Raw genomic sequence first — 11,444 nt, 5'->3', positions numbered from 1 at the left:
GAAACACAGGACATCAACATTAATGTATTGTACCAAATTTAAATTGTATTACACTGTAATAAAGTAAACATTAGCAGGCAAATTCTCAACAGTTTGTAAGCGCTTCCATGATGCCTGCAGAACACCAGGAGTCGGTCTATAGTCTACCGTATACGGTCTACCATGTTGTCCCTTCACAGCATTGTCTTCTAATATCATGGGAAACGTCTCTGGGTTCTGCACTTGAGGTTGCATCTGCATATTTTGGATCCTTTGAGCAGTGAAACAGTTGGTAAAGTTAGTTATCTAATTGTACATTGCTGTTAAAAAGTAATAAAACATAACCTTCAATTTTTAAGATGGACAAGTAGTGCATGTTTAAATAGTGTTGGTGGACAAAGTGGACAATGAACCTTTTTGCAACAGACATTGCAAGTATTAAGCTCTAGTAAGGATCATGTCTTCAGTATTGATATGTGCATATATATGAATAACCAGAATTTAAATAATTAATACATTAAAAATATATTTATATCTGACAACTGAAAATCAATGATCTAATTTCTTTGTATACATAAATCTATTTCTTCACTAAGACTCTTATTTGCTGACTTGTCCTCAGCTTTCAACACCCTGCACCCCCACATCCTGGCTAATAAACTTTCCTCCAACTTTCATCTGGACAACGAGACAATCCTGTGGATATTGGACTTTCTGACCAACAGATCACAGAGAGTACTGCTTAACAAAACTCTCTCTGACCTCTGTTATACTGCCATCTGTTATACCGCCACCTGGTCGGCACTCTCCTCTGCTCCTCATCTTATATACAGATGACTGCAGGCACAGACACCCGGTGAAGAACGCCAAGGACACAGTCCTCCAGACTGTCAGGCCCCTCACACAACCATGGTCTGCTTCTGCAGGAGTTTGTGGACTGGTGTGACACTTCTGCATGAGTTTCTGGACTGGTGTGACACCTCATGTCTGGAACTGGACATCAGTAAAACCAAGGAGATGGTGGTGATCTTCACCACCAAGCAGGGGGACCTGGCTGCAGCAGTTACCTCCATCCACAGGAAGCCAGTAGAGCTAGTTGAGGATTATAAATACTTGGGCATCATTTTCGATCCCCTGCTGAAGTTCTCCTCCAACACAGAGGAGATTCTCAGAAAGTGTCACCAGGCAGCTCATATCCTTTGTAGTCAGGAAAGAAATTTTACGGACTTTTTACTATTCCTTCATAGAGAGTGTCGTATCATTCTCAATCATCTGCTGAATCCATTCCACCAGCACGCAGCACACAAACCGGCAAAAGAACGCTGTCAGGCTCCCCTTCAAACGCAGACTCCGATGTTGCTGACTGGAAAACACAGAGGAGGAAAATCACCTTGGTTCCCAAAGCTGTCCTTCTTTTGATCTCCTGACATCCCTCCAAATCAACCATTATCACCTCACACACTTCTTAAAAGTATGCCCCTTAATGCTTCTGTTATGTACAGTTATTTATCATTGTTCATAGCGCAACATACAGAACATTTCTATTGTGTGTCACCCCAGGATCTTTAACCTTCTTTATTCGAGGGCAATAACGTTACTGTATAACTAATCTGAACCACCAGCAGTAATAATGCTGACAGCACAGCTTTGCCCTACATTACTAATATTAACTACTGCTACAAACAGTCTTCCCCAGACCTTCAAAACCCTACACCACTAATAAGAGATCATAATAATGTAGCAAAAAAGCCATTTCAAATACCAAACCTGACCTGAAGTGATGGCTGCAGGCAAAATGAAAAACATAATATCTCCGTTTTTACAGCAAACTTTGATTTTCATAATTGGTTATAAATAGGCAAATATGAGTCATGCATCACATGCAATCAGCATTTCATCAGAATTTTCGTGGTTGGTTTACTAATAATGCTAGCTAATAGCTAAGCAAAGTGAATGCTAACCTGCTTTAAGCAAAACAATAATGCTCAAAGCCTTAAACCAATTTCTCAAAGTAAAGCCTGTACATCAAATACATTTTAAATAATCTTACTTTTGTACTAAGCGCAGTGAAAAATCCATTCACGGATCCTGCCACAGAGACATTTATTTTTTAAACTCCCACCTGCCCCATCACTTTCGTTAGACCCGCCTCCTCTACGATTTGATTGGTTCTGTCTCTGAACCAATCAATTTTCGTTCTGCCCTCGGAAATTTGTGAGTAAACTCCCACAAGAGAGAATTACAGGCGCTACTGCTTTTCACGTGTGAAATATGTATATATAACTATGATGTACGATGACGATCCCCAGCTTGAATATTGCTATTATATTAATAATATTATATTAATAATATTGAATATTATTAAAAATATATACATTTATATTTAGTGACATTATACACTCACCGGCCATTTTATTAGGTACACCTTGCCAGTACCACATTAGACCATTTTGCCTTCTGCAGTACACTCACTGTCATGATCAGAAAACCAGTTTAATATGGACGGTTTTAAGCACAACTATTGAAATGTAAGTTCAATGGGCAATTGCCAATGCAATATTCAATTAGTGCATGTAAACTGATGTAATCTTTAGATCATTTCAAGGTTTTTTAATAAAAAATATAATAACAATTCACTCAATTGCATTCCGTTTTGCCATGGGTTTTCTACATATTTATTCAAAAGGAAATTCATTTTGCAAATGGCAATTCAATGTCCAAAGTGCTGATGCAATCCTTTTGTCATGATCCGGACCGGCAGGGGTTACTCTGAATCCGTAGTCCGGACCGGAGTTTCATGTTATTCTCGTGTAATGTTCCCTGATCGTGTTCACCTGGTGTCTATTTATATAATTGTATAAAGCTATCCTGTTTGTGTCTGTTCGCAGTCGGGTCATTGTGCGTGTTTATGTTCCCTTGTCTCGTGTGTGGTCTATATTAAACCCGTCGCGTGAAATCGTGCGAATGTGTCCTCCTTCATTGCCATGTCCAGCCCCACCCGTGACACCTTTATTAACAAATGACTAAATTGCAAATCTTTTGCTTTAGCAGAGTACATGGAAAACAACAAAAGTGGTCGATCAGTTTACAGTATCTTTTTACACTGATAATGTCAGCTCTATTCAGCTATTTTTGTACATGCTGTATATTTTTTCAGCTGGAAGAATTAATCAAATATTGCTGCTACCACTAAGTATTAGTATTGTTTAGTTTAGTGTATTGCTGGGTTTTCTTAGCATTGCTTCAGACTCATCTCAACAGGTTCCAAGAAGAACGGAACTTCCATTACCTGAGATGCGAAAATAACCAGTCACCATACCAGCTGAATTCAGTTAACCTGAAACATCCTAAAAGAAGAGAACCGCATTCTTCTCCCCACATACTTTTGCCACACGCAAATATATATTTTTCATTAAGGTGTGTTTGGGTGTGTTTGTGGGACCCTACCCAGAGGTCCTTGTGACTTTAGAATGATTGTGCTAATGTAATCTAATGTGATCTATCATATGTGCTAGATGTGTTTACCATGAAACATCTCTGTGATGATGCAGAATCGAGATGCAGAATTTTGTTTTAGGTTGATGAGCTTTATGGTGCAATGGCCCAGACTTGGCAGATGTGGCCAGAATTGAAGTCCCTGATGTCCAGTTAACCCGGCAGCTTACGCCAGAGGAGCTTGCAAGACTGCCCAATCATGATGTTTCTATGAGTGAAGCACAGGAAGTTTACAACTCAACAGTAGAACAACTGGAATACCTATTCCCAGACTAACATTCCTTTAGGCTGCCTGAAGTACAAATAGGATGTCAGGAATTCAGTAATGCAAATTGTCTAATACAGTCAACTCTAATACAGCACAAAAACACACAAAATCTTTTGAAACTCAATTTATGAATGACTTAAGACTGAAAGTACATAACAATGAATATACTGAATCTAAAACAGAAGTAAAAGCATAAAACAGTTGTAAACGCTAATTACAACGTATAATTCTGACAAAGGTCTCAACCAAAAATATCATAAATCTTAACTGCGTGTCAAGAACAGTGAGGGGAACAGCATTGTTACCAAATCAGGCCGTTCCGTTAACATCCTTAGGACCCCAGTGTCTTTCAACCCAGTTCATATATGTGCCACCTGCCTTTCACATCTAGTAGAAACAAGATGGCACCAGACATGTTTGCTTGACACAATTGTTTCAAAGGAGTGAATGTTGCCACCATATTAAATAAACAGAAATAAATCTACTGACGTCTAAGTAAGCATCAGTAGACCTTGTAAATGATTGAGTGAGATCTTTACCGCCATCTAGTGGAGATAAGAAATCGTTGCAATTAGGAATGCTTGAAGTTGTGCTTTTCCTCTCATGAACATTAAAAGTATATATTTTAAAATATATTCTTCAAGAATGAACCTAAATGCATCCTCTAGCAGTATTATTAAACAGTAAAATAAAATAAAATAATTAAACTAAAAAAAATTCAGTTGCTATATGTTGCTAAATTTTATTTATTTGGACAGTAAATGTAAATAATTTGGCTATTCAAAAATATATCAAACATGTATTTTGACCAGAAAGAGATTTTCAGTTCTAATATGCAAAGATGCAAATATGAATAGAGAAAATGTTTCTGCTTAAATATGTGGCTCCTGATTGGCTTCTCAGTGCTGTTCCATGTGAACATATGTTTACAACATACAGTTGCTAGGCAACACTGAAGGAGCCAGTTGTATTTTTATTACTCCTGCTTTCTTCAGACAAAAAATTCTACTTTTCACACCAAAAGCCTTTTTAAAGGCTAACTTCTTTTATTGTTTTAGCACTGTTATTAGTTAGTGTTTCTGTTTAGACTCTTAATTTATTTTGTAGTTTCTTAATTTTATCTTATGGTTGAGAGATTAGCTTAGCATAATTTAGCGTAGCAAAACTTAGCTTAGTATAACTTAGGTTAGCATCATTTATTACCTGCTCACTTTTGTTTTTTAGGACACATAGAGAGATTTTTCCAGGTGAAGGATGGGCCGCCCTCGGAAAAAGACCAAGGAGCCACCAGTCACCAGAAGGCCACCTCGCAGGATCCTGCCAAAAATACCAGCTCACATGCTTCACACTGGTAAGACATTAAGAAACTCCACATAATACTGTGTTTTCTCTTCGGTATTCTACTGCTTTCCTCATAATTCATAACTCAAGATCAATAAGAAAAACAAACCACAGGTGCAGCTCACTGTAAATCCAGTATTTGTGTATGCAGTAAACATATATGGTCCATTGTAAGGTATCAAAGTCTGTAAATTATCACCAAATATCTCAATGTATTCATGTCAGTGTACTTCTCAGGTATACCGTGGGCATGTGTGAGGGACACTAACTCCCCTCCAGCTCTGCTGTGGAGCATTCCCTGTATGCAGCAGCTGCAGGCTACTCCACAGCCACCCCAGCAGGAAGACACTCAGGAGGTTGTTTTTCCGGTAGATGTGATGGACAAGCTGAGCTTTGTTCCTGGAATCTGGGACCTGGCTGTGGAGATGAGCTTTCTGCCTCCATGGAGCAGGCCGCAGGTACAGGATGGTCCTGCCACACCTCTGCCCAGTGTCACCAGTGCTCACCAGCCCTCCACCAGCACATCATCCATGGAGTTTGAGAGCAACGAGGACCGCTGGATTCTTCAGGACCAGATGGAGCAGGAAATGATGACCAGCGACCCAGCAGCAGACAGTCCACAGGGACCCCAACAAGAAGCCAGTCTGGAGGATTTTTTGGAGGAGCTGAACAACATTCCTGTCATCTGGGACATGGATTTCGAGATGTCCCTCCTCCCTCCACCTTACTAGTACCACTATTAGTAGCACTAGCAGCACCAATAGTGATCACTAGTACAGGTAAGCATGAAGGTAAGTATGAAGGTAAGTATTTAGTGACGGGCGGCACGGTGACATTGTGGTTAGCACCTTGTCTCACAGCAAGGAGATCTGAGTTTCGGTCCCTTCTGTGTGGAGATTTGCAAATTTGCATGTATCTCCCCGTGTCAGCGTGGGTTTTCTCCGGGTTCTCCGGTTTCCCCCACAAAACAACTAGGCCAATTGGAGATGAATTGGACATGAATTGGCACTAATTTTACCTGTAGTTCATTAAACAGTTTAATAATTAACAGTAGTAGAAAAAAATTAAAGCCAAAAAAAAGGCTCCGGTGGTGGCACACCTGACCTTCAGGATCAGGGTGGGGTTCAACTCCCTGTGGAGTCTGTTTTCAGAATGGCTGCTTATCTAGTGTCTAAATGTTTAATATACGTTTAATTACTTACTGCTCATATGCATTACATGAGGCTATTCCCTAATCTAGCGTGACTTACCTTCACCCCCAGCAGGTGACTGCTTTATAAAACCAGCTGTTAATGCTAATAATATTGATTACTTGCCTGATTTTATGTTCCTCTGGCCCACCCATTTCAGCGGTTCTGTAGACGGTCCTGGAAAATTGTGGTGAGAAGACACGTCCCTGAGGAGCCCCGGTACTCACAGTCAGTGAGTGAAACCTGGAGCCAGCTGGTCAGCACAGGTTTTGAGGGAGGAAGAGGAGACATCGTCTAGACCTGATGCGTTACTGCTCTCCTGTTTGTGGAAGAAATGACATCTAAATAAGAAAAAATAAAATGTTCAAATCTTTAAGTGTGTGTTATCTTTCAACATGTGGAAAACCAAAGGTTAGATGATGAACAAAAATTAACATAATTGTATTTAAATTAAAGTAGTGAAAACCATCAGATGAAAATATTACTGGCCCAGTACACAAAGGGCTTAATGTATTTGGCCTTAAACCGTCGCATAGATCAGTTATAGCAGGTAAAGAAGCAAATCACAAACCGCCATATATTTCGTGGCATGTGACGTGTGGCATTCGGTGACTATGTCACATCTAGGTCCAGCTGTATTACAGCGTCCACCTTCATCCTCTGTCCACCACAGTGGATGGTGAAGGATAGAGAAAACAGAAGAGTGAGTTAGTGATGAGTTAGTCAATGTTAAAGTCAATATGGAATACTAACAATACTTTACCCAGGGACTGTCCCTGTCACTACTGACTGTAAAGAACTCTGGATAAGGCCGTCTGATAAACGTTGGAACCTGTTCGGTGTTCCAGGTTAAGTGCATTCTTACGATGAAGAGGCATACAATGATGCTTGGGATATACTAAACCAAAGATACGGTCAACCATTCATGATACAAAAGGCATTTAGAGAGAAGGTAGCGAATTGGCCAAAGAGTGCAGTCCAGAGACGCTGATGGATTAAGGAACCTTGCAGATTTCATAAATGCATGCAAGCTTGCTATGCCTCACGTAAAGGGATTACAAATACTCAACAACTGTGAAGAAAATCAAAGATTGTAGCACAAACTACTGGACTGGATAAATGCAAGATGGAATAGACAGGTAACAAAAACTTTAATGGAGGGTGGTGAGTTTCCAAGTTTCTGTGATTTTGCTTCCTTCCTAGAAGCGGAAGCAACCCAGTCACATCCATTCATGCACTTCGCCGCACTGAAACAAATTGATAAAAGGACTACAAGGGTAATCAGAGGGAATAAAGCAGGTGTATTTAACACAAATGCAACTGTACAATGTGACAAACCGACAATAACAAACACACCTAACAGTTCCCCATGCATGTTGTGCCAGGACGCACATGAGCTTCACAAATGCCCAGACTTCTTAAAGATGTCTCTAGAAAATAGAAAGAAATATGTGAGAGAAATATGTGTTATGGACTGCAGACGCCGCCTCACTTGCGAAACCTGCACAAAGAGACATCCTGTGTGTCTTCATGATGAAAATTACAGTAACAGTTTGCAAAGACAAACACGTGTGAGTACGGAGAATGCAAATCACCTGAAACTGCAACAGCCATGTCACTTAATGTTGCCAGATCAGAACAGACCGTCAGCACCTCAATGATAGTCCCAGTATGGCTGTCAACCACCACAAATTCCACTCAAGGAAAAATTGGTCTATTCATTATTAGACACTCAGAGCGATGCTGTCTTTGTGGATCAGGATGTAACGCATGAGCTGCAGGCAGATGTTTGTCCAGTAAAGCTGAAATTGACTAACATGCTGGGTAAAAATGCTGTCATAAGTAGTGGAAGGGTGTCTGATCTCTTGGTGAGAGTTTATAACTCAGCCACAGTCATAAAGCTCCCCACGGCATACTCCAAGGACTGCTTACCTGCTAACAGGGAACACATACCCACATGTGAAACAGCCAAACAGTCATTTACTGCCTATTGTAGATGAGATCCCTCCACTCCTCATGCTTATAGGTTATACCTGTCCCAGAGCTCTTGCACCTAAACAAGTAATCTTAGGAAAAGATGGTGAGCCCTATGCTATTCGCACAGACTTAGGATGGAGCATAGTAGGCAACTCAGCACTGTACAATGAAACGGATATAGACAGCAGCCTCTGCCACAGAGTCACAGTTAAAGAAATCCCTCACTCCACTCCAACAGATGCAATACTTGCTCTGGAAAGAGATTTCAAAGAGACGGACAGGAACGAATAGACTGTATCACAGGAGGATTTAACATTCCTCCAAAAGCTTGAGCAAGGCATAACACAGATGGAAAAGGGACATTTGGAGATGCCATTGCCATTTAGAGAAACGCCACAAACTTGCTGAAAACAGACCAAACCAGTTCAAACGCAAACTCATGAAAGACGAAAAATACAAGGAGGATTACATGAAATACATGAATGACATCATCGAAAGAGGTGATGCAGAAGAGACTGATGATATCGGACTCCCTGGCAAGAAATGGTACATACCACACCACGCCATCTATCATCCAAAGAAACCTGACAGGTTACGTGTGGTCTTCGACTGCTCCGCCAAACACAAAGGTACCTGTCTTAATGAACATTTACTGATTGGCCACGACATGATCAACAGTCTTACTGGTGTTCTTGTGCACTTCAGACAGCACCACGTCACCCATTCCAAACCAAAATGTCCACATGACCAATGTCCACTAGCCAATAATGTTTGACAAGAAGGGAAGGTGCAGGGTTCCTGGATGCACAGGAAAACCCAAAGTTGTGTGCAAAAAAACTGGCAGGTACGTGAAAGTGTTCAGTAGCAGGCAGCGGCACGCACCAGAAACAGGTGGAAAAGAGTAGCAAGCATCTGGTTTCCATGGTGATGTGCAGGCTGAGGTGTGCGCTGCAGCGAGGAGCCGGGCAGGAGATGAGGTAAGGAGATGAGTTGTGGGGGTATTAGGTGCCACAGCTACAAATAGAAAAAGAGGCATAAGGTTTTTTTTTCATTTATCTTTCCAGAGGCATTCATCCTCCATTCATATTTAATATTACTAAAGCATTAAAATAACACAAAAGAATGTGGACGTCTTATTTCAGTATTAGGTGCCTTTTTTGTTAAGTACATAACTCCACATGTGTTCATTCATAGTTTTGATGCCTTCAGTGAGAATCTACCAATGTAAATGGTCATGAAGAAAACATATTAAGGTGTCCAAACGTTTGGCCTGTACTGTATGTGAAGTTATGACTGGAACGTCTGGATTTCTACATTCTCATGTTAAATGTTAATCACAAAACATTTGTGGGGTTTTTTTTAATAGCAGATTACAATAACCCTGAGCAAATCCTAGATTCTCATAAATCCAATATGTTGAACTCATAAGTGTCAGGACATCTGGACAGTGTCAGGAGAGAATATGGCATAGACGTCACTGCTGCATCGGTCTACTCTGGGATATGTGTGATGCAAACACAAGTTCAAGTTTAATGTTTAGGTGTGCGTTTTCATTCAGGTTTAAATGCATTATGTCTGTATAAGATGGAAGGACACTTGAAAAGAAAAAAAAGGAAGTAAAAACTGGGTGTCACAGGCAAATTTAATCTAGGTATGTGACTGGGATACATGTACCAATGAATGCTGCTGACAGTGTGGCCTTGATAGTGGGCAAGCAGCTGTCGTGGCCTCACAAAGAACATGGACCATGCGGTTCTTCAGGAGGTTCTTGGCCAGAATGCTTCCTTTCAGGATGTCCACCCGCTTTCTGTGAAACCTGTCTTTGCTGGTGAGATGAGGTCACCTGATGCAGAAATGGCCACCTCTCCAGGCTGGGTGGGCGTCCCTTCTGGCACTGGGAGCGTTGGTGGGAGAGGTAAAGAAGAACCCAAAGATGCAGTCAGGAGATGGAAGAAAGTTGTAGAAAGTCAAGTCGGGACTTTATGGCAGAGTGGCCTGCCAGAAGCTTCTACATTTTGGCCTTAAATCTAAGAGGTATGTGTGGAGAAAACCAGGCACTGTCCAATCCAGTCCCAACAGTGAAGCAGGGTGGTGGCAGCATCATGCAGTGGGGCGGTTTTGCCTCTGCAGGGGAGGACGACTGGTTGCAATCAAGGGAAAGAGAAATGCAGCCAAGTACAGGGATATCCTGGACAAAAACCTTCTCCAGAGTGCTCAGAAACGCAGAATCACCTGTCCAATACAGTCCCAACAGTGAAGCATGGTGGTAGCAGCATTCTAACAAGACAATGACCCTGAGCACACAGCTACAATTACGAAAGGGTGGCTTCACAACAACTCTGTGCCTGTTGAATGATCCAGCCAGAGCCCTGACTTAAACCCAATTGAGAATCTCTGGAGAGACTTAAAATTAGCTGTCCACCAGAGTTTACATCCAACCTGCCAGAAGTGGAGAGGATCTGCAAGAAGGAATGGCAGAGGATCCCCAAATCCAGGTTTGAAAACCTTGCTGTATCTTTCCCAAAAAGACTCATGGCTGTATTAGATCAAAAAGACGCTTCTACTAAATACTGAATACTTAGGACCATGTGATATTTCAGTTTTTCATTGTTTATAAATCTGCAAAAATATCAGTATTTTTCTGTCAATATTCAGTGTTGTATGTACATTAATGAGGAAAAAATGTACTTAAATCATTTTAGCAAATGACTGCAATATAACAAAGAGTGAAGAATTTAAGATGGTCTGAATACTTTCCGTACCCACTGTGTATGAATGGTTCTGGCCCATGCGTGTCTCACTCTACACTCCCTCTGCAGTTCTCTGTAGCCCAGACACAACTCCTTGCCACCTTGGTCACCTTTTCCCACTCGCTCATAAACCTCGGTCTTATCCTGAAGTCACAGATACACAGAGCGTACGAACCATCAAAATTGAAGTGAAAGTGAAGAGATCGTTGAGCACAAATTCATTACATTACATTACATTAACAGCATTTATCAGTCACCCTTGTCCAGAGCGACTTACAATCAGTATTTACAGGGACAGTCACCCTGGAGATAACTCAGGGTTAAGCGTCTTGCTCAGGGACACAATGGTAGCAAGAGGAGTTTGAACCTGTGTCTTCTGGTTCATAGGTGAGTGTGTTACCCACTGCTTTTAACCATCACCCTTAGTGAGCAGCCATGACAGGC

General features: G+C 41.1%; 1 long non-coding RNA gene across 1 annotated transcript; it reads right to left on the bottom strand.

Moving 5' to 3' along the window:
- Positions 1-9,242: 9,242 nt before the first annotated feature.
- Positions 9,243-11,101, bottom strand: LOC114778577 (uncharacterized). The gene is made up of 3 exons (XR_003746403.1): positions 11,013-11,101; positions 9,925-10,144; positions 9,243-9,264 (listed from the first exon to the last, which is right to left on the bottom strand). It is a non-coding gene; the product is annotated as an uncharacterized LOC114778577 (long non-coding RNA).
- Positions 11,102-11,444: the final 343 nt, after the last annotated feature.

Source organism: Denticeps clupeoides, unplaced genomic scaffold (assembly GCF_900700375.1).
Source record: "Denticeps clupeoides unplaced genomic scaffold, fDenClu1.1, whole genome shotgun sequence".
Lineage (NCBI taxonomy): Eukaryota > Metazoa > Chordata > Actinopteri > Clupeiformes > Denticipitidae > Denticeps > Denticeps clupeoides.
This window is presented reverse-complemented; position numbering and strand designations above follow the sequence as displayed.